Genomic DNA, 22,205 nt, shown 5'->3' with positions numbered 1-22,205 from the left:
AGTGATACTTGGAGTCTAAATCTGAAATTTTAACTGAATAGGCTATTCATCTCTGTGCAAGCCATTTGTTTGATTTATATTTTGCTCATTGAAATAACAGGTGCACTAAACTGACCACAATGGCTGGTGATTTGGGCCTTCTGTATATATATCTTCTCACAAGTACCCACTTACTTTTAGAAGTGAAGTCATCTAAAAGAAATGGCCATGGAATGAACATAAAACTTTGGATAGTAGATATTCCTGATATATGGGCAAAAATGTGGCATTTAAAACTATGTTAGTGGATAAATCACCAGTTTTGTAAAAATCAATGCCAAATGATGGGGAAAACAGCAGCAGGTTTGGCAGGCAGATGGAGAGTGAACTGTTAAATCTCATCCATCTCCAATTCCTATGATTATATGATTAAATATTAGTGTCCAGAAACAAGCAAGGGAAATGCCAGCTCCTGAAATACCAAGTGTAGACCAGAAAAGACTGTGAATAAATACTTCATTGAGATAAATCCAGAAGATTAATAAGGTGGCCAAAAAATGGGGTAGGGAGGCCTCTTTCCCAGGTAGCTAATTAGAAATTTCTCAGGAACTGAAATTGAATGAACAACAACAGAAAATGTTATTTAGGAAAAAAAAATTGAAATACAGTTCAATAGGGAAAAGCAACTTTTGCAACAAATATTATGTTCTGTTGCTTATATTTTGTTACTATGGTGAGATAATGTAGACCAAAGAATAATAGATGGACTAGACAGTTACGTGCGAGTTCCTTAAGAGAGTTAATAAAGAATGTTACACAATCATAGCCTCCATTCCACCTTTTGGTGAAAAACTACTCATACCGGTAATTCTGAAGTAAAGACAGAAAAAGGACGTAAGGGCCATTTGGAAGCTTTGTCCAACTACATGTATCTTCCATTCACCTCGGTGGCAGGGCGTGCCTCCTCTCTCTCCTTCCTTCTGAGAACTCAGATTCTAACAAGATTAACATGCTTCATCCCTTAACAACTGCACATATGTGTTAAGCATTTACTCTGCCAGGCACTATGCAGAGCACTTCATAGATAATGCTACATCTAATGCTAGCACTATCATGCAGATGTTACTATTAACCCAACGTTACAGACAGAGTAACGGAGGCTTATAGAGTTTACATAACCTGACAGATTAAGGAAGTTTTGGAGAAATAAGAACTAGAGCCATTACCATTCTGACTTCAATCAAGTGCTTTTATCTATTATCTTTTAAACTATACTAAGCATGCTGTGTTGATAGAGAAGAAAAAAGATAGAAATGTAACTGAAATTTTTACCTAAAACATTCTTAATTTATATAGACAGATAGATACACATACACACTCACATATATACATACATACATACGCATATACACCATGCACACGTTTGTTTTTATTTATAGGTGAGCAAGTTCTGTTTTATATGTGTATGTATATGTGTGTATATATATATATGTATGTGTGTGTAATGTGTGTGTAATTTTATATATTTATCTATAGAAGTTATATTTATATATAATTTATATTCATTATATATTATATGTAATGTACTGTTATATATTATATAAAATAATATAAAATTTTATATTACATATAAAATATGTATAATTATATATAATATATAATGAAGGATATGGCCTCTTTCTAATTATTGTCTAATTATTGATATTGATACTTATTAATATGTGCCTCCAGAACAATACTGCCTGACTCTACCTTGGGGTTAGACCTAAATAAAAAAACAAGTCAGTTACATTTAAGACACAAAATTTTGACTCTCTATAAACTTTTTAAAAATAAATTTTTAGAAACTTAAAAATCATAAAGAAAAATGACAATTACCACTAAGACAAACTGATAATGCTTAAAATCCTAGAACTTTTTTTAAATATTACATTGTAAGGAGTGAAGAAATTCTTTTATTTTGTTTCTTGTCACGCGTCTGTCATCTCTGTCATCTGTCATCTGTCATCCAAGATTAAAAAATATTAACACTATCATACTTTTTCCTATCTCTGTTCACTCTAGCTCCAAATTTTGGGGGGGATTTTTTGCAATGTTAATTGCAAGTCAATTTACCATGGTGTCTTTGATGCTTAGTTTTTGTTTTGGTTCCAGCAGGATTGAATTGATTGAATATTTTGTCCAGCAGATTTATTTTTTTCCAAGAAAGACTCTTAGAACACTATTCCCTGAGTTTTTCTATACTTCAGAATTTGTCTATCATCTTTATATCTGAGTGACACCTTAGCCAGATATAATATTCAGAGATAAAACATTCTTTTGTCAGAACTTGGTAGACATTGTCCCTCTTTCTTCAGGCTTGGAATGAGGCTGTGGAGCAGTGAGAGGCCAGCCTAATTTATCCCTTTTAGGTGATTTTCTTTTTCTGCTTAGAGATAGGTATCACACATCTTTTTTTCTTTTTTAAGCTGGCTGCTGAAAATTTTGCCTGTTTGATTACTTATCCTGAATTTTATTTTTTTCTTAACTTTCTTATTATTGTATTTTATTATTACAAGGAGCATATAATAAATATTTTTGTATATGCATACTTTTAGACATAATTGAATGTAAATTTAAAGTAAATTTTAGAAGTTTTATTGCTGGGACAGAGTATGTGCATAATAAATATTGACAGATATTGCAAGATGCCCTCCATTGGGTTTGCCATTTTCAACGTCTGCCATCAATGTGTAATTGTACACATGGCTCCATGCCACACCAATACAGTGTATTAATTTTTTTGACTTTGCATATTTGATGAGTAAAAAGCAGTATCTTGCTTATGTGGGCAATTAAAATTGGCCACCCTGAAATATATCTCTTTACCTTGATTATTTTCTCTGACTGACATTTGACCTCCCCCACAAACTGCCTAAAGAATTTAACATAAAAGATCTGTTCCAGCAAGGAGTTACTGTCATCTGATGGCTGTAATATAATGTAAAATAGATGTTACAATAGGAAAGGCACCAACAAGCCCCTCTTATCAAAAATTCCTATCTCTCTGGCCACATTCTCTAGGTGGCCCTGCAAGGAGTTGCCAGACAAAAATTTACATTTATAAGGGAAATCTCCATTTGTAAAGGTATCTCCCTCTCTGGGGGGAAGGGGGATGGCCTCTCTAGAAACTTATCAGTGTGGAGGATGAGGCCTTAAATCTACATAATAATTTTACTCTTGTTTACTGTGCTTTTCTGGTAATCTCCTGTAACCGACTCTCCCCACCTCCAACACCCTCCTTTGTCTTTAGCTGACGATGGTATTTAAGACGAGAATCTCTGCTATTGTATTGAGAAACTCAGTGTCCCTGGTTTCTCCCATGTATACATGTTATTAAACTTGGTAATATTTTCTCCTGCTAACCTGTCTTGTTAATCATTTGGCCAGCCATAAGAACCTTAAGGGAAAGGGCAGAGGGGGATTCTCCCTCTTCCCCCATACTTAATTTCCATTTTTCTTATTATAAGTGCCAGTTAGCCCTTGTTTATATTTAAGGGTGTTTTACATTTCCTTTTCTAGGAATGAGGTTCATATCATTTACCTATTTTTATTAAATATTTTATTTTTGATATGTAGGCATTCCTTACAGATTAAAAAAATAGTTTTCTCTATGCTTATGATTTTTTATAAAAATATTTTCCCCAATTTATAAATTGTCTATTAGCTTTCTACGTGGTGGTTCATCATGCAAATATATTTTTTATTTTTATATTCAATTTTATCAATAAATTTTATAGCCTATGAGATTTTTGTCATGGCTAAGATGTTTCCATTCAGATATAATATTTTCCCATTTTTTCCTTTAAGTACTTTTTATGGTTTTGTATGAAACCTTGGGCAAGTCACCTTACATTTCTGTGCTTCAATTTCCTTATCTATAAAGTGGCAATACTATACTCTATACTCTCTCACAAGACAAAGCAGATGGCAAGTTTCTCCAGGCTCCAATGGTACCCCTATTATAACCCTGAACATATTGTTGTGTAGCTACTGTTTATTTGTCTAGATGGTTGTTATTAAATTGTGAATTCTTTGAGAGGAAAGATTCAATTGCCTTCTTTGCATACCCACTGCCTATAAACCTACATAGTTGTAATCAGAGTAAATGTGTTTTTTTAATTAAAATTTATTGAGGTACAATTTATATATAATAGAATTCACCCAAAAGATTTTAATTTTGATGCAGTCCAATTTGTCAGATTTTCTGTTTGGTTTGTGCTTTTCGTGTTCTAAAAAATCTTTGCCTAACCCAAGGTCACAGAGATTCTCTTCTTTGTTTTCTTCTAGATACTGTGTTATTTTCTCTCTTATGTTTAGGTCTGTGATACATTTCAAGTTAATTTTGGTATATGGTAATAGATAAGCTCTGAGACCCATTTTATTTTTTGCATATTGTTATCCAATTATTACAGCACCATTTTCCAAAAGACAGTCTTTTCCCTAATGAATTGCCTTAGTTATAGTAAATAAACTATTCATCACTTGAAATTTTCTTTCTGCTCTTTGTACCTTTTTGCAAAACATTTGAAAACATTCAAATTGAATGACTTTAAAATGGAGATAAGTGGTTTCTTAACTAAACTCAACGTTTTAAGCATTTTCTCATTGTCTTGGCAGTTATTTTAGTTCAACCATTTTCACATTTGGTAATGATTCACGGGCTGTCAGTGAGATGTAACGGAAAGAGCATGCGCATTGAAATCAGAAAGACTTATGTTCAAATTCCCACTCTGCCATTGACTACCTGTCTGCGGGTTATTTATGTAATAACTCTTAACCTCAGTTTCTTTAATTGTAAAATTCCTGTTTCCTAGAGTTATGTGGAAGATCACTTAAAATGGCTAATGTGGAAGCAGGGGTTACTCATTAAGCGTATGTTCTTTGTTAGAGTTATGGATTTATGGGATTCTCATAAAAAGGGCCCTGCCATGGCTAGTATGTGTTTTTCATCAAAGTTAGGCACTGATCCAGTCCACAATTTCCTTACCTATTTAAAGAGACTATTAATGGGAATCTGCATTTTCTTCATTCTTAAATTGTTTGGCTTTTGCCTTGACCATAGCTGATATGGATGACTGATATAATTTTGGTGTTCATGTACTCTAATCTATTGCTGCTGGACATGGACAAAAGACGATAGATGTGTCCTCAGACATAAGATAATTAGAGAGCTCATATCCATTTGCAAAATTTTCAGTATATAAGGACAGGATTATGTCAAAAAGACCAAGAGTAGAGTTACAAGGAAAAAGAAAGATGACGTTACAATAGATTTCTCCAGATTCTATTAGTGGTGCTCAGGACCTAAGGTTTGCATGTTGTTAGGGGTAGAATTAGAAAGCATACAGCTGGTGCTGGGAACTATCTTGAGGTAGCTACCTTGGAACTGCAAGCGCTCCAGAGTGGAGTGGATGCAAATTAATCAGTTGAGTGAATTGAAAGAGGTGTAAAACCCTAGGGCCCAGGCACATTTGCTCTGGGCTCCCTCTTGTCTGATCATAACAAATGGAAAGAGGTTATGTTCTCTTTCTCATTTTAAAGCGGATTGAAGACTACAAAAGCACCAGGAAAATCAGAACCGTGGAGCCTGCAGAAAATTTCTTTTGTAAGGAGCCTAAAGCCAGTGATTGTGAAATCTGAGCTTAATGGGCCTATATGAATTTCCTTTTCCCTGGCAAGGAGGGAAGGCAATCAGGACTGATTAGCAGAGAGAAAGATGATTCAATGGGAATTAATAACAATGAGAATTGTCATAAATTTTGAGGGAGGCAAAATACTGGATTGCTGCTTGGTTCTCAGTGAAAGTATCTTGTCCAAGCCCTCTCACCAGTTAGGGCTCATCAGAAGAGAATGTGCCTTTTAATTAATAATCAGTACTCCTAGAAAAAGCATGCTCTAGCCAAACTTCCATGGTATTAAGGTTTGGGGGAATCTGGCATAAATAGTTAATGTGAAGAGTCCATATTGATTTTTAAGAGAGTGGAAACAGTCTTATGATGTGTAGTCCATAGTAATATCCATAAGAGAAAATGTACAAGGAGGAGACATTTGGAACTATTACTTAAAGAATTGCTATTTTAATTGAAAATTTTGAAGATAATTATAGATTAATATGCTGTCGTAAGAAGTAATACAAAGTGATCTCATGTACCTACCCCTCTGATGACAACACTCAACAAAATAGAAATAGAAGGGAACTGACTCAGTCTGCTAAAACTATTTCAACCACCAGCTCACATCATACTTAATGGTGAAAGACTGAATGTTCACCCTTTAGATTGGGATCAAGGCAAGAGTATGTGCTCTCACCATTGTCATTCAGGATAGAACTAGAAGTTCTAACTACTGCAATAAGGCAATAAATAGAAAGAAAATGCACACAGTTTGGAAAAGAAGTAAAACTGTTTCTATTAACAGATAACTTGATTTTGTATATAGGAAATCCTTAGAGTAGACGCAAACATACATGCACATACAGACCTAATAAATGAGTACAGCAAGGTTACAGGATTCAAGATGAATATGTAAAAATAATTTGAAATTCTATACTAGCAATGAATGATCTGAAAATAAAATTAAGAAAACAATTTCCTTCATAAGAGTATCAAAAAGTATAAAACATGTAGGAATAAACTTGCCAAAAGGAGTGCAAAACTTATGCTTTGAAAACCACAAAACATTGTTGAAAGAAATTAAAGAAGATCTAAATCATTGGAAAAACATCCCATGTTCATAGATCAGAAGACTTAACGTTGTTAAGATGGCAATCTCAATCCCCAAATTGACATATAGATTCAATGCAATTCCCATCAGAATCCCAACTGACTTGTTTATAGAAATTGACAAGCTGATTCTAAATTCATATAGAACTGCAAAGGGCCCAGAATACACAAAACGATCTTGAAAAGTAAGAACAAAATAGAAGGACTCAAATTTCCTGATTTCAAAACTAACTACAAAGCAACATTAATCAAGACAGTGTGGTATTGGCACAAAGACAGATACATAGATCAATGGAATAGAATTGACAATCCAGAAATAGACCCACACACCTATGGTCAACTGATTTCCAACATGGGTGCCAAAACCATTCAATGGGGAAAGAATAGTCTTTTCAACAAATGGTGCTGGGACAACTGAATAGCCACCTGCAAAAGAATGAAGTTCGATGCTTACCTCCCACCATATACAAAATTAACTTGAAATAAATCAAAGACCTAAATGTAAGAGCTAAAAGAGTACAACACTTAGAAAAAAATAGGCATAAATCTTTGTGACTTTGGATTAATCAATGGTTTCTTAGCTATAACAATGAAAGTAAGTGACAAAAGAAAAAATAAATAAATTGGACTACATCAAAATTAAAAACTTTTGTTCTGCAAAAGACACCACTGAGAAAGTGGAAAGAAAATGCATGGAATGGGAAAAAATATTTGCAAATCATATCTCTGATAAAGGACTTATATCCAGAATATATAAAGAACTCTTCCAAATTAACGAGACAAATAATCCAATTATAAAATGGGGACAGAATTTGAATGGGCATTTCTCAAAAGAAGAAATATGGACAATGAGAACATGAAAAGATTATTAACATTATTAGTGATTAAAGAAATGGAAATCAAAACAGCAATGAGATACCACTTCCCACCCACTAGGATGAATATAATCAAAAAGATAGAAAATAACAAGGGTTGATGAGGATGTGAAGAAATTGGAATGCTAATGGATTGCTGGTGAAAATGTAAAATAGTGCAACTGATTTGGAAAACAGTTTGGCAGTTCCTCAAAAGTTAAATATTTAATTACCATGTGACCCAGCAATCCCACTCCCAGATGTATAGCAAAGAGAAATAAAAATGTATGTCCACCAAAAACTTCTACATGAATGTTCACAGTAGCACTTTTCTGAATAGTCAAAAAGGTGAAAACAACCTAAATGTCCATTAACTGATGAGTGTATAAACCAAGTGTGGTATATCCATATATACTATATATCAGCCATAAGAAGAAATCAAGTACTAGTACATTCTACAATGCGGATAAATCCTGAAAATATGCTAAGTGATAGAATTCAGACACAAAAGGCCACATATTGTATGATTCCATTCAAATGAAATATCCAAAATAGACAAAACAACAGAGAAGAGAAGCAGATTAGTGGTTGCCAGGGGTTGGGAAGTGAAAGAAATTAGGAATGACTACTAATGGGTATGAGGTTTCTTTTTAGAATGATAAAAATGTTCTAAAATTATTGTGGTGACAGTTGCACACCTCTGTGAGTTTATGAAAGAAAACTGAATTGTATACTTTAAAAGTGTGCATTTTTTGTTATGTGAATTATATCTCAATAAAGCTGTTACTAAAGAAATGAAGTAATTAAATTGTTCAGTTGAACATGTTGGTGTGGGAAAATATATTTTCAATGAACATGTGGTTTTATGGTGTCCTATGGTTTTCAGTCTTTTCTTCATTCTCTACACTATTTACATACACAACAAACATCTGTAATATTTCTCATATTCTAGTGGTTGAAAAACACTGATTTAGCTTGCTTTATAACACAAACCAAGCTAGGAAATTATCTAGAAATCATCTTAATAATGTTACGCAGAAATAGCTTTTATGACAAATGGCCAGATAATTGAAGGATATTTTTGTCTATAAACATAAGAATAATAATTTCATTTTTCTAGTTGATCTAACATCTGTATTTAATGCATTTTTTATAAAATACTATAAATTGAAGAATTAAATAAGATGACAAAACATGATTTTGTTGAAGGGAAAAAACTCTTTTCTCAGATTTAACATTTTAGTACATTCAGAGATACGCATTCATCACACATATATAGAAATTCCTCTGTGAACATATAGGTTCCCAAGGCATGCAGGTTTGTGTTATCCCTCTGCCCATCAAGATACTATAAAAGTTGCAGACATATCTATGAAACATTAAATTTCATAAAAGTTGTATGGATTTTGACAGCATTAGATTTGGTTCTGTTTTCTCTCTCTCTTTTTTTTTTTGCTGGGGAAGATTTGCCCTGAGCTAACATCTGTTGCCAATCTTCCTCTTTTTTTTTTTTTTGGTGAGGAAGATTGGCCCTGAGCTAACATCTGTGCCAATCTTCCTCTATTTTGTATGTGCGATGCCACCACATACTTGGGGTGATACGTGGTGTGTAGGTCTGCGCCTGGGATCTGAACCCGCAAACCCCAGGCTGCTTTAGAGTGCGCGAACTTAACCACTCTGCCACCAGGCTGGCCCCTCAATCTCCTCTTTTTGCTTGAGGAAGATTAGCCCTGAGCTAACATCTGTGCCAATCTTTCTCTATTTTGTATGTGGGTTCCTGCCACAGCATGGCTGTTGACGAGTGGTGTAGGTCTGCTCCCGGGAAACGAACCCGGACCGCTGAAGTGGAGCACGCCAAACTTAACCACTAGGCCTCGGGGCCGGCCCCTCTTCTTTTCTCTTTTAATCATAGTTTTAACCTGGACTTATCAGCAGGTTCAACACTCTTACTGCTTTTGCACTTAATAGGCAAGATAGGATTAGTAGTCATAAAATATAAATTTAGTACAAATGCAACAAACATGCACAGATGGCTAAGGAGGGGGAAGGCCAAGATCAGAATGACCACACACAACTACATACACCATCTATAGGGGACAGGAAGAGTTGACTGCCTTCAGCTGTGGCAGTTACCATTTTTTACATCTATAGGAGTTCAAAGTAGAAGAAATTCCGCAAAGACCTTTTCATACCACAGTTATATATCGTGCCAATAATGTGCTTAGTGGTAAAAAAAATTACATTCTGAATTTTTCTTTGTCACTTGTTTATTCTACAAAATATAGATTTATTTTGAAAAAAGTAAATCAGATTTGCTAAAGAAATATTTTTTTTTTTGTGCACATCTGCTGCAAAGGCCAATGCTTAGTGTTTCTACGTGCAGTTAACTGCTGTCATTGTGGCAGCTTGTCTTTCACTTTTTTAACGTTTGGTCACATTGTACATCAGCTGATTTTATTATCCTGACCTGCTTGAGAAGTGGATATAACTTCTTAGTCTAAGTGTATTCTGTGCCATTGAGCCTCATGTGGAACTGTAAATTTAATTAATTACTCTCACTGAAACCAGCTGTAAACTCAGTAATAAAAGTGTTTTTATTTTTTCTAGCTGCATAGCAGAAAATTTGACAAATTTTAGATTAGTATTATAGACATATTTGGGGCATACCTGCCCCCAAAAATGACACTGCTGTAGGAGTGGACTTAGAGAGCCTGTTGAAATCCATGACTCCACCTCCCCGCCTACCTGCAGTCGACTGGGCTATGATACACCCCTGATCCAAGTTAAGTTAGTCAGATTCATCTGACATGCTGAAGGACAACGGATAGCTGAGCTAATAACACTGAAGATTAAGGGGCTTAGGCTGCCATTTTATGGTAAGCCATGATTTGGCCATGTCCAAATAGATGAGGAAGAGTAAGAAGCAATTCACACAGAGATAAAAATGAAACAGGTGTCAGAGAGGTATTAACAGTATAGAAAAGAGATATGCAGTTTTGAGAATTGGGAAATAGAAATATACAGTTCTGGTGGCTTTTTCCAATGAAGTTACCTATACTTATTGCCCTCCAGAAATTTCTGGAAGATTCCTCTGTATCCTTTATTTAAGATAGCTTTATGTGGGTTTCTATTCCTTGCAACTCGAAGCTATTTGTCCAGGATGGTCAGTGAAATAGTGCATTAGAACCTAGTACAATTAAATTAAAAGTTCCAGAAGGATCCACTGTTCAAAAAGTTATACACATTTCTATTTTCTTTTTTATCCCCCTGAAAACTGCAATAGAAACTTTTTATCTCAGTCAGGAAACATCTCTCTCTTTAGAATTCAAGCAATAACAATTCTATGGGGTAATGATTATTCTAGATGCATTGTACCATGCAAATTAATCTATTGCTTTGGTAGCACTGCTCCAAAAAACAGTGCTGATGCTGAGTCAGAATGAACACATTAATTAGCCAGACTGCAAAATCAAATAAATCTCACAGTGGTGACCTCTGTGTACTAGAATAAAGAATGGCATTAAGTTCATGTAGTAACTTTGGTTGAAGTAAAACCAAGCTTAAATAAGGCTAAGTGTTCTCATTATTTATACTGGACAGTCTAGTTCAGGTCCACAAGAAACTCTTGGCAGGGAGAGGTTGATCTTCAGGGTCTGGTCAATAGCAAACTGTTGGTCTCTGACCAAAAGGCAGTCTGCCCATTAATGATCCAAGAAAAAACAACGCTGAGAAAATAAACATTCTAATTTCTTCTCCTATACAAATTATCTCCGAGTACTAAGTTAAGACTCAGAACAGGTGGCAGTTATCTTATAGCTCACATTCGGTCACAACGATATCCAGTTAAATAAACGCAAATAGAAAAAGAATTATGTCATAAATACCCAGGTATGTTTATGGTACTAAGGACCAAAACGGAGCCAAACTCCCAAAGAACCAAAGAAGCATACCTGGGTTTTGTTGCCTCAGCCAGGAAATGACACACTTCATTCAATCTCATTTTCATTGGCCTAAACTAGTTACATGCCCTCTGCTTAATTGCAAGAGTCTGGGAAGTGCTATTTCCAATACGCTCTGTTTCTTTGGTCAGGTCCCTAAAAACAGACTCTTAGATGGAGATTTGTGTGCAGGTGACATATTGAGTTCACTCAGCAACAACACCTGTAAGCAAATGGGAGAAATAGGATCAGGCAGAGGCACAAGTCTGGTCTCTGACCAAAAGGCAGTCTGCCCCATTAATGATCCAAGAAAAAACAATGCTGAGAAAAACATTCTAATTTCTTCCCCTAGACAAATGATCTCCTGGTACTAAGTTAAACCATTTACAAGAGAGGTTTCAGCTGATCCCACAGGGAGTTCTGGAGCTAGAATGGCTTTTCAGAGTTCTTCCAAATTAAGCAAGGTTATCAGGTCTTGGTGTTCCCATGACAACCAGATATTGGATGTAGACTAACCCTGGAGAGAAGTCATAACCTTTGGCCAGGAGCTTCTTTAGGCTGAGGGTAATGCTTGCAGAGGAACACATCTGTGAGCCATCAGCAGCTGACACTCCTGATAACTGGGCAAATGAGTGCCTCAGTCCTCAGGAGAGATCTGGTCAGCACACAACAACATCTGCTACAATCTATCCTGTTGCTACGAGGATGAACCCGCTTCTTACAGTAAGTTCAGCCTCCTTGGGAGCTGCTTTTCCAGTATTCAGCATGGTCTCCTTCCTTGGGAAACATGCCAGAGGAAAGTGAGTGAAGTGAATTACAGCTCTCACTGACGCAGCTCTTCTTAAGGCTGCAGTTGACGCTAATCATCTTCCTCCTCTACTTCCATTTTAGATTTCCCTCACACTCTGCCAATTCTTCTGGTGTTCAAGGTGTCATAGCTAATGGAGTGACACAGAACCTCTTCACTGAGGGGTTTGAGACCACGGTCACCACACACTTCTCAGACTGTGGATGCTGCCCTTGTCCATTGACCATCAAAATTGGTCAACAGGGTGTCAAGAGACACCCAGTGGATCACCTAAATGCAAAATATATTCTTCCCTGCCCCACAATGTGTTATAGCAGCCCTTTCTCTTGGTGATCAAAGTCAATTACCCCTACCTGTGTGGCGATTGCTTTCTTTTCCCCACTGATCTCTGTACATGAAGAGCTGCAAATGAACAGATGTCAGACAAAGCTTAAACCTAAATAGGATCCTAACCCTACCTCTTGTAGAAGAAACAGGACCTCCAGGGCCCTAGAGCCTAAATTGTGGAGAGGAAAGCACTTCCACCTCCCCAGTGGGTTCTCAGACTCATATATCCTACCTAACGGGTACAGAGTGATAGGATTCATGGATCCTATGATTATGTGCCCTACTGCCAGAGCTCCTTTGCTATAAAATGAGTCTATTGGTATGAGAAAATGTTATGCAAAATCCCATGTTGATGGGTCAAATAGTCTTTAAGTCCTCAGTTAGTGGTGCTGCTTCCATTCCTGCAGGCAAGAAAGGCAAACCCATACCTTCAAAATCTGTCAATCCCAATCAAAATGGATTGCTATCCCTCCCAGGATTGAGGGTTTTACTGTAATCAACTTGCCACCGAAGGGTTTGTTAGTCTCCTTTACAGATGGCCTCATATCAGAGGTGCTCATAATCAATCTGTTGCTGGCAGGTTGAACATTCTGCCTCGAGAGTAGCTAAATCAGCTTTATCGTGAGGAAGCTCATGATGCTGATCCATACAGCGCCTCCGACTTTGCTACCATAGCAGCAGTCCTTTGCTACCTTTGCTACCAGTCCTTTCAGGAGCCCATTGTACCAGCACCGAGGTGGTCTATGACAGAGACTGCCAAGGTCAGTTGGCCAAGTCTGTCTACCTGGTTGTTTACTTCCTCTTACATGGTGGGTTGTCTTGGATGAGTATTAAAATTGGATACAAAAATCTTTGTATTTTCTGCTCACTCAAATCCATTCACAGGTCTTTTCCTCAGATCTTCCTCAGATCAAAGGCCTTGGTCTTTTGCTCTTTCTCCTTCCAAGTTCCAGACTAAACAGATAAAGCATTGTCCCTGTCCACGAATCCATCTATATTCTTACTTTAGGCCACTTCTCTTTCCAAGTAAAATGGTTGACCAGAATAAAATGAATGACAATCCCAAAGCTCAGTGTGCTGGGAGAATTTCTCTCACTGCCATCTTTCTGCCAAGTGGGACCATAATGCAGAAGCAGTCCATTTTTTGCTGTACTCACATACTAGGCTAATTCATCCATGAGCCAAATTTGACCTTGTTCCTCCTCCAACAGCTTGTCACAGGGACTCCCCTTTTGTGTATGTGTGCTAAGGGAGAGGCATCAGTACAATAGTGGCAAATGACGTGATGTTCTTGATAATCCACTCATGCTATTTACTTGTGCCCCCGGGCACTTCTCATGCACCATCTTGGATGTAACCATTGAACCCTGAATCTTTCAGCTTTTATCTCCTACTTTCTGGAGAATACATTTCTTACTGAGACCTCCAACATATTTTCCATTTCTTGCTCACTGGCCAAATTGATAGGGTACCATCGATGTAGTGGAGTGATAATGCTATTCTGTAGAACAACTCTCTATGGACTATATTACAACAAAGTGCAGCAGAGTTAATATAGCCCTGGTACAAGAATTTAAAATATGCTGTCATCTGCCTCATTTGAATGCATATTGCTTCTTATCCTTCTTTTTGATAGGGATGCAAAACAACACCTTTGCCAAATTATTGGTCAGATACCATGTACTGGAGACTGTATCAATGTGCTCTAACAAAGAAATCACCCCTGAAAGAGCAGCAGCAATTCGTGTTACTGCTTGTTTAAGTTTGCAGTAGTCCACGGTCATCTTCCACTATACAACTGGTTTTGCAAAGACCAGACAGCTGAATTAAATTGAGATGTGATGAGAGCCACCATTCCTCACTCCTTTAAGTACTTAAAGATAGCACTCATCTCTGACATTCCCCTAGAATGTGGTATTGTTTTTGATTTACAGTCTTGAGGGTGGGCAATTTCAGAGGCTACCACATACCCTTCCCCACTGTAATAGCTCCTACCTCATAGACCCCATAGGCTAAAGAGCCAATATGAGGGTTTTTCCAACTACTAGATATGTTCATTTCAATTATACTGGAGACTGGAGAAAAGATCACTGACTAGATCCATGGGCCTAAAAATGAGCTGGACCTGAGTCAGGACCCAGTTTATTACATGGTCCTCTCATACCACTATTCTAACAAGGAGGCAACGTTAGACTTTCAGTCTTTGAGTATCAGTGTCAACTTGGATTTTGTGTCCAACGAAATGCCTGGGTGGTTTTTTTTCCTTCCAGTAAATGGCTGTGGTTTGTTATGGGAAGGTATAGGGAGAATCGTTAGTGTATATTCTTTCTATGGTGTTGAACGGTCCCTCCCTTGGGAAGTTGGCCTCTCCTTCAATCAATGGGATCTTAATCCGAGAACCGATTCAGAATTGGAAACATTTACTAGGGTAGTTAAACTGAGCCTTTGATTATACATCTTTAATTTGACACCCTAAGAACACCATATTCTATTAGCCATCTCTATAGCTCTTTACACGTCAGGCCCGCTGGCAGTCACTCTGACCCTGTTTGATCTTGCCACTCACTCAATACTTGCACGCATCTTACTTCCACCTGAGAACTACTAGTTTGGGTTTCTATCTGCCTAGTAGCTACTAGGTAACTCAGTTCAGTAACTGTCTCTTCTAGATAGCCAGGGCCTAGAGAGGACACCCACCACTGAGCTACTCAATGATACTGCTGTCCTATCAGCAACCCATTCCTTATCACTTTGATAATAATCTTATGGGTCTTTGTCACTTGAGTAAACAATGTCTAACAGGCTTGTACTCCTTTAGGGTTAGATTCTTTTGTTCAGCATGCTTTTGAGATTCATCTATGTTGTTGCATATATCACTATTTCCTTTCTTTCTTCTTTTTTTTTAATTCCTGAATAGGAATTAAATGGATAAACAATTTGTTTATCCATTCACTTTTGTATGGATTGGTGGGTTATATCCGGTTAGGGGGTATTATGACTAAGCAGGCAGCTATGAATACCCCTATACACATCATTTGTGTAGACATATGTTTTCATTTCTCTTAGGGAAACACCAGGGAGTGTATTTGCTGGTTTATTTGCTAAGTAGTATATATTTAACTTTTTTAATAAACTGGCAAACTGTTTTTCAAAGTGATTTTACTATTATACATTCCCAGCTGCAATGTATGAGCATTTCAGTTCCTCCATATTCTCACCAACACTTGATACTGTCTTTTTAATTTTAGCTATTTTGATGAGTATGCAGTAATATCTCATTGTGATTTCAGTATGCATTTCCTTGATAAATAATGATATTGAACATTGCTTCATGTGCTTATTGGCCATATGTATATCTTCCTTTGTGAAGTATTTGTTCAAATATTTTGCCCATTGTGGTGGGGAGAATATCTTTTTATTGCATTGTAAGGGTTATTTACATGTTATGGATACAAGAACTTTGAGATATGCATACATATATATAAATATGTTAGTTTGCGTTATTATTTTCTTTATGGTGCCTTTTAAAGAGCAGTAGTTGTTAATTTGGAGAGTGTACAATTTATCATTTTATCTTTATCTTTTCCGGTTTGTGTCTTATCTAAGAAAACTTTGCCTAACCTAAACTGACAAAAATTGTTTCTTATGATTTTTAGAAGTTGAAGAGTTTTAGCTTTTACGTTTGGGACTATAATCTATTTTGATTTCATTTTTGTTCATTTTCTGAGGTAAGTGTTGAAGTTCATTTTTTCTGTATCAATACCCAGTTGTCCCAGCTCCATCTGTTGAAAAATCTATCGTTTTCCCCATTGAATTACCGTGACTACCTTTTAGGAAATCAATTGAATATATATGTGTGGTCTAGTTTTGGACACTATTCTGTTCCCTAATCTACATGTCTACCCTTACATCTTGATTTCTACAGCATAATAAAGTCTTGAAATCAAGTAGTGATTTTATATTTTGATAAAATTTGTTCTTTTTCAAAAAAATTTAGGCTATTATAAATCCTTTGCACTCCTCAACAAATTTTAGAATTAGCTTCTCAATTTCTCAAAAAAAAATTATAAGATCTGCTAGAATATTGATTGGGGTTATATTGAAAGTATAGATCCACTCAGGGAGAATTGATATCTTAGCAATATTGAATCTTCCAATTTGTGATTAAGGTATATCTCTCCATTTAGTTTTAGTTTTTCTTTCATCTCTCTAAGCAATATTTGTAGTTTTAGGTGTACAGTTCTTATATATTTTATTATAATATATAAGAACTTTATATATTTAATAAATTTAATAATTTATTAAATTTGTCCTAAATGTTTTTGGTGCTATAATAAATGGCATTGCTTTTTAAATTTTATTTCCTAGACACATGCTACTAATATATAAAAATACAGTTGTTTTTATATGTTGATCATATATCCTGAAACTTTTCTAAATCCACTTATTAATTTTAATGGCTTGTTGTGTGGATTCCTTTGTTTATAGTCAATAATTCTTCTAAAAATAAAGTTTTACTTCTTCCTTTCCAATTTGTTTGCCTATGACCCTCCACCCCCTTACGCACTAAGTCATCCAGTAAAATGTTTTACAAAAGTGGTGAGAATGGACACCCTTTTCTTATTCCCAATCTTAGTCTTCCATCGTTAAAGTATGATATTAGCGTTTATCAGGTTGTAGAAGTTTTCTTCTACCTCTAGTTTATTGAAAATTTCTATCATGAATGGATATTGAATTTTGTGAAATAATTTGTCTGTGCCTGTTGAGATTTTCTTATGGTTTTGTCCTTTATTCCATAAATATAGTGAATAATAATGATTGATTTTCAAACGTTAAACCCACTTTTCAGTCGTAGGGTAAACCCTACTTGGCCATCATATCATATTTTCTTTTCTGTGTATTGTTTGATATTACTTCCTAATATTTTGTTAAGGATTTTTGCATGTTTATTCTTAAGGGCTACCTGTCTGTAGCTTTCTTGTCCTTTCATGTCTTGTTTTGGTATATAAAAAAATTAATTCCTCAAAAATCTCTCTCCATCATTTAATTCAAACAATTACTTTAGAAGAAAGGCCTCCTTTTTTTCACTCATGAGAGCAAATCTAAAAGAAATCATTTCACAGAAATTTTAGCCCTAAAAGTTTTGCTCCAATAAATTTGGGGTTTAAAACATACCTATACTTTGTTTTTGTAATTTAGAAGTGAGAAATCAAAAATGGGGGAAATATTGACCCTTTCCTAATCTGAATGATTTTTTAATCTAAGTATTTAAGGTATTTTTCACTATGTGTTTAATATATATTCTCTTCAATCTTCTCCAGTTGAGACTGACATTCTATGAAAGAAAACAATACCAGGTACTGTGCCCAAGAGGATACAAGAGAGTTAGCTTTTTTTCCTAGACCCTTGTGACTTGTATGAAGGATAGAGAAGCATCTGAATTGCTCACTCTCCCAAATAGACCCCTGTAACTTTTATCCCTCATTGATTTCCCCTTCTCTGTTATGGCAGCTCCAGGTGGGAGGCGCATTGGTATACCTGGGCGGGGCAGCACCGCTGTGACAGACAGCGCATTGGACACTGAGCACTACCACATGCTTTCCTCTTAAGTCCGTAAACTGGAGGTCTAAACAGCAGGGCACAATTTAAATAGAGCCTTCCTGGAGCAACACCTTGTCGATTCTGAAAAAGGCCCTTTTTAGGGAGGTTTGAAACTCATATTAGATACGGCTATCATAACTGTAAACAGGGCATACTCTAGAGGACTGACAATGCTTTAAAAAAAATCCAATTACATGCTTTTATTTGCCATTAGTACAAACAGAAAAATAACAAGCCAACTTGTTTCATCCCCACTGTGATTTCCTCAGGGCTAATTAAAGTGCACTCTGCTGATGCCTAAATCATTCAACTCCAGGCAATCCAAAGATTTAAAGGGACACACACCTAATCAATGCCTGGCTGTCAGTAAACGGTATTGTGTTTGGAAATGAGCACAATGAAGTTCCTCATTAACTTGAATGCTGGAAAGTTCCTGTGAAAAAATTGGACTAACAAATTTACTGCCATGGATTTATAGACTGGACTTCATCACTCTGCATAAAGAATTGGTAAGTTAAGTGATCAATGATTCTCTACAACATATGGCATAATCAATATAAATTTGGGGAAGAGATAGAAAGACATTAATAATGCACATTTTATGTACAGGTCTGTTCTAAAGATTAAGGGCTCTATAAATCACACAGGAGCCAGGTTATAGCTAGAATACAAATAAAGAAATTGTTTTAGTAAAGGTAGTATTTAAATTTAAAAAATAAGAAAAAAGTTAACGTTGTTTTAGGTGGCTATAAAACGATTTAAAAACATTTGTGTGAGGTTTTTATTTCATAATATGGTTTGGGGGGATGTTCTCGGTTGCTTTATTCCCTAGTCCTTTTTCTTGTCATTTTATCAACAATTCTAAATAATTACAAAGAAACATATTTCTGTGTCTAAATTACCCAGACCTATTTTCAGGCAAAAATATCTTAGTAATGCCCTGGTCAAACTGTTAGGACACCATGTTTCCATTATGGAGTAGTTCTGTTCAGCACTCTCCATTTTCATTATTGGGTATCAAAATTTATGGATATGCCCTTATTTATGAATATAAAATATGTGGACTCTGTTTTTGCCAGAGATTGTAATCTTAATCTCACAACTCCTCTCCAAAGCTTGGATATGAGAAATAAGAGAGCCTAACGGGCTCTGCTGCCTAGGAACTACTTCATATTTTAAATATCGTTCCTACATTAGACTATTCTTCAAAAAGATGCAAATTTAAACTGCGTTGTTTTATATTTTTTCCGTAGATCTGCTTTTACTGAATCAAGTTTGATATTATGACATTTGCTTCAGTGAGGGATAATAAGTAATGATGTTCACTACATCATATAGGTCTTCTCTATGAAGGCCCAGGAGAGAAATTTCATTTTTCCAGTAGCAAGAAAAGCTAATTTTATCCTTAGAAAATGGTTTATATTTGTTGTAAGGATACTATGACTGTTACAATAGATTATATTCATAGCTTATCAATAATAATATGTGTAGAATATTATAAAGTGAATTTCTGTGTGAACTTATCCCTGGTTTTATGCTCTTTTTACTTTGCCATAATTATTCACAAGTTGTTGTTGTTGTTGTTTTAATTCCATTGAATTTATAAATATTTTGTAAGTTGCCTCATATTTTATTTCTGAAATGAGGCTAAGTATAACTAAATAAAAAGGAAAATTTAAATTTTGAATTCTAGATATAAGCTATGAGTTTTTAGAAGTGTTTTTTTAGTGTTTAGATTAAAAAAAAAAAAGATGTTATTCAAATACAAATTTCATTGCTAAGGTGAATTGCTGATATCCCTCATTCAGAAATCCTCGATGAGCTCTCAGTCATTACATAGAAAAATAGTCTATAGTTACTAATTCAGAGCTTCTGGTTTAAAACAGCATCCAGTTAGCAATTAAGAATTTAGCCTCTCCATAGAGTTTGCTAAAATATTTATAACGACACATGAAAATATAAAAACTTAAGTTCACATAGAAAACATGATTATTACATAATATTACGGGAAATTTTCCACTTATTTAGAGTTTTTGGAACATAATTCAAAATTGCAGGTGTTGCCTCACCTGAACTGTTGATGTCTGAAAGCGAATCCATTATCTGCCCAGTTCCAACAACTCACAACCATCAAGAAGCAGTACATCTGTGTCAACTGAAATGCCCGGACATTTTCACTCAGGTGAATGGGCGCTGGTTTTCAAGATAAGCCAGAAGCTCTCTTTCTGTAAGTGGTTAGAGACTGCTGTACCTAAAGAACTGTGTTGGGATAAAGGCAAATTATGGTGGTTTAATGCACCTGGCAAGGTACAGTTCCCGCAAGTAAAGCCGTGTATGCAGAAGTGGCGACAGAAGAGCCTTGATGTTAGCATATTCTGGTCCTCCATCTGTACAGAGTAACGGAGTGAAGCAGAGGCTATGGGAGAAGAGCCATCACAACAGAACTGGAGCAGGAGCTAAGGACAGTAGTCTCTGGGAAGGGGGTTCAAACGGAATTTGGGAGGGAGGGAGGCAAATCCACTGTCACTATCTTTGGCAAACACTGAGTTTGGATGGAGTTTTCTGCATCAGACAGTGAACAAATACACTGTAAATTTTGTATTTTCCTGATGCCTCAACATCCCCACAGGTTGTGAGCACCCCACCAGGCGACAGGTGCACCAGTGATAAGGCTAGCCCCTGCCACAAGTTCCCCTCTTGCCCTCCCCTGCCTGTGACCTAGTGACACTCAAACATGCCAGTGGAATCCCCTCATGCTTTTTGCTTGTATTCTCCACCCTGACACCCCGCTTCCCAATTCCAGGAAGTGACAAAACTGCCAAGAAAAGAAGAAACCCATGGCTTCTTTTTCACCCTTCCCAGAGTGGTGAAAAATCATATATCCATCACAGACTGAAGGTGCGTGGAAGAGACAAACTTAAAATCAGTCAATCTTTAAACAAACTTTTTTTATAGCTACATGTAGCGGGTATGAAGGATGAGAGCCCTGAGGATCTCTTACCACTGAGAGACTTTCCACCTCCATGCCAACTCTCCCCATTGAACTTAAGTAAGTACCCAGGGATGGTTTGCCAGGGGTAGAGTCAGGAAGAAGAGCTGAGACAGACATAAACAGTGTCTTCCCCAAGGACTGGGTAGCAAGAGAAATCACATCATGGCAAACTGGACCTTAATGAGTGCAAGGCAAGCTATGAGTACAGGGCAGCAGAGGAGAGAGATATCCCTCTATGGCTTTCCGGACCTTCATTTTGTGCACTGCAGTCACCTTGTAAAGACTCAGGTCAGGGCACAACAGCTGAGAGTACTTCCTTCAAGGCTTTCTGAGTCTTTACTGGGTATACTGCAGAGACTCACCCAAGTATGGGTGGCAGGGCAGCAGAGTAGTAAGAAGTCTCCCAAGGCTCAGAAATGTGGGAGAAGGGCCAAAGAGAAAAAAAAATCCCAAAATCTGGGATCCAGGCTGGAATATCCCACAGTTCAGAAAGGTGTTAGCTCCACTACAAAGCATAAAGAGAATTGTAGAATCTTGTCAATGCTCAGATCCCAAGCTCCACTAAAGGGAAATTTCTTCTCTTCATTTCAAAATATTTGAAGCTAGTAGTGAACTGAAAATCATTAAAACTACAGCAAAAGACCCGACCAAGTTCCACTGCAGGCAAGATTATAATTCTCCACATTGGCATCCTGAGAAAAGAAAGGGCTGCCATTTGGGGGGAATAAATATGATTTATATAGTCTCCATATTCTTTTACACAAAATGTCCAATACACAATAAAAATTACATGACACATGAAAAAGGAGGAAAATATATGACACAAGGCTAAAACAGAAAACCATCTATCGAAATTGACTGAGGGATGGCATAGAAATTGGTATTATCAGACAAGGACATTAAAATAAATATGATAAATATGTAGTAAAAGATCTGGTGGAA

This window comes from Diceros bicornis, chromosome 2 (assembly GCF_020826845.1).
Source record: "Diceros bicornis minor isolate mBicDic1 chromosome 2, mDicBic1.mat.cur, whole genome shotgun sequence".
NCBI lineage: Eukaryota > Metazoa > Chordata > Mammalia > Perissodactyla > Rhinocerotidae > Diceros > Diceros bicornis.
This window is presented reverse-complemented; position numbering follows the sequence as displayed.